This window comes from Danio aesculapii, chromosome 18 (genome assembly GCF_903798145.1).
Source record: "Danio aesculapii chromosome 18, fDanAes4.1, whole genome shotgun sequence".
In the NCBI taxonomy this organism is placed as follows: domain Eukaryota; kingdom Metazoa; phylum Chordata; class Actinopteri; order Cypriniformes; family Danionidae; genus Danio; species Danio aesculapii.
In genome coordinates, this window is record NC_079452.1 from 34,005,295 (window position 1) to 34,008,254 (window position 2,960).

The 2,960-nt window shown below is 36.4% G+C and overlaps 1 long non-coding RNA gene across 1 annotated transcript; it reads left to right on the forward strand.

The window, feature by feature from the left end:
- The first annotated feature begins 468 nt into the window (after window positions 1-468).
- On the forward strand, window positions 469-2,504 carry LOC130245670 (uncharacterized). Its single transcript, XR_008839344.1, has 3 exons — window positions 469-578; window positions 1,957-2,043; window positions 2,128-2,504. It is a non-coding gene; the product is annotated as an uncharacterized LOC130245670 (long non-coding RNA).
- Window positions 2,505-2,960: the final 456 nt, after the last annotated feature.

Sequence of the window (2,960 nt, forward strand, 5' to 3'; positions counted from 1 at the left end):
AGATCGTATGTAAATTACAGCTGGCATTAGTCCTTTGCAATGCAGTCTACCTAAAGTGAAATGTAAGAAGGCATTTTAAGACATAAACATACAGTTTGAATGGGGAAAAGGCAGAATTAGCAGATAAACAGATTTCTGTGTGAAACAATTCAGAACTCTGTGAAAAAATTCAGATTTTAAACAATTTGAACAATATTTTCAATCTCAGAATGAGATAAACTCAATTATAGGCCATGATAAACAACAATAGTGAGTTTGTAAGCTAAAATTGAGACACGAAGTCGCATTTCTGAAAATAAGCTACATCTGGATAGCATGAGGGTAAGCTTATGAACAGAATTCATTTCATGTTATTTAAGTGAACTACATCCCTTTAAGTTAAGTCACTACCGTAGTTTACGCTTTGCTAAGAAACCCAGAGTGATGATGAGGAGGAGGAGGAGGAGTTTTTTTTAAGGATATTCTGCAGAGTATTTAAGCGAGAGGAAGCAGAGATCGGTCTTTTCTATCCTGCAGACTCTTGTCTGAGACGGAGCGGAGATGGTTCACTTGTATGCTGTGATCTAGTGTGCATTCTTGTAAGTAATCAACTCTGTTTTTACTTTTTAAAAGGTACTGCAGTAACGTTTTTATAAAAATGGCACTTCCTGTGGGTATAAAATGAGGAAGCTGCGCTAGTGTGACACAATGGATTAAATCTTTACACATTTATATATAAAGAAATCACAAACAACTGAAAATTTCCTGTTTAATGACAGGGGATCTGGAAAAGAACATTTTTATTATAGTCTACGTTAAACCAAAGCTCATTTGAACACTTCCTGGGGCCCGTTCTTCGTACATGGTTTACTCAATTAGCTGGATTCGGATTTTAACACGATCCAGGATCGTTTCGTTCTTCAAAACTGATCCGAGAGTTGTTGTCATAGCAACAGTTCTGGTAGCTTAAACCTGCTAGGGAGCAGGCACATTTAATATAAACAGGATTAGATCGGGTCAGTTTAAGCAAAGGCAATACTGAAAGTATGCACCAACTGCTGATATTTTCCTACAGTAGTAGTTATATACACTTGGGAAAATAGTGAATATATATATTTTTTTAACTATATAAAAGTTAAAAACTATATATTAATAAAACTTTTGCAATCTGCACTCTGATATAGAAGCACAAAGACTGCCACCTGGTGGTTCAAAAAGAAAATGTAATGATTTTTGTTGAACTTTTTAGATCGCTTTAGTACAATTGGTGTATGATAATAGACATGCACAATATGCGACATTTATGCATGAACATGTTTTGACAGTTAATATGCCGATGATTTTATGCTTCACAAAAGTTGCAGACGCCTTTACCATTATCAAAATGCTTTTGTAAACATCCAGTTATTCTTTACAACGATTAAGAAACCGGCAGCTATAATGCTACTATGGCTACTATAATAAAGAAAATCGGCTCTAACTGTAAAACTAAATAAATTGCTAAATACTCTTGACACATGAAAGTGTAAAGCCTGCAACCCACAACAAAGGTGGAGAGTTATTGCGTGTCATATGTAACAAACTGTTTACTGCTAATTTGATGTAATTTTGATCACATTGATAATTGAATATTAATCAGATGCATTGCTGATCATGATTTCGAGGATTGATAGATCTGTCCTTCACAACACACACAGATCTCAGATCAGTTCATCCACACATTTTAATCTGATTCACAAACTTATTTGAAGAACTAAATTAGCCAGAGATCAGTTATCAAGATTAAAAGATCCAGGATCTGCCAAATTATCTTAGATCATTTAAGCGAGGTACAAAGAACAGACCCCTGTTTTTCAGGAGACACACATTCCTTATCGTCTGTGATTATACATGTACAGAGTTTTACATGACTTTTAACTGCGTAGCATGTCAGTACTCAATGATATTAATGTTATTTGTCCATTTCTTTCGATATAGATGCCACAGATGACGGCACTCGAGTTGAGATGTCACGCTGCCCAAGGATCTCTTTGGCCTTGTGCCCATGCTTGCGTTTATGATTTTGTAGGTAGTCTTCACTCTGAATAATTAGTCTGCACAATACATAATTTCTGAAGTTTTATATTAATGAGTTACTCTCTTGTTTAGCTTTTAAAGAGGAGATGAGGAGAACCAATCTGCCAAGGGATTTGGGCACTCGTGTCCGCTGCCCTGTTCTAGCACATTCTCTGGATGTCTGGCCGGGGTTCAGTGGACCTGCAGTGTACAGCGCCAGGTCCATGACCCGCTGATGAAGCACCAGAAAAACTAGAAGCAACCGACAAAACAAAAACTACCAAAAGCCGACACCCAAACCCCTTTCCCGTTGGTCGGCTTCTGGTTGTCTGTTGCTTGGTTAGCAGGTTATGGGGATGACCTGTTGTAAAACAACCTGTTCATTTTATTTTTTTATTTTTTTTAGGCTGAGTGCAACTTTTCCCAAAAAACAAAGCAATCAATAAAAATTGAAAAACATTGAAACTGAAGTGAATGTCTCTGTTTGATTTTTGCAATGTGATTTTCTCATTCTCAGATGTTTCTTAAGCTGTGCGTATCTACCATGGAACATTAAGGAATATACTTTGAATGTGGAATCCAAATAAATTAATATCCCACTCATTTCCATTCTATGAAAAAAATAAGTTTAATTTAATTTCTTTAACTGCTGCTCCTTGAAAGAAACTAATATTAATAGTCTAATCCACAGATATCAAAACCAGTTCATGGAGGCCCGCATCTCTGCACAGTTTAGTTCCAACCCTAATTAAATGCACCCGATCAAACTAAATGAGTCCTTCAGGCTTGGTTAAAACATACAGGTATGTGTTGAAGCAGGGTTGGAACTAAACTGTGCAGGGCTGCGACCCTCCAGGAACTGACTTTGACACCTGTGGTCTAATCCTTTTAATATGAAGTTGTTGTTTTTATTATATATATCTTAT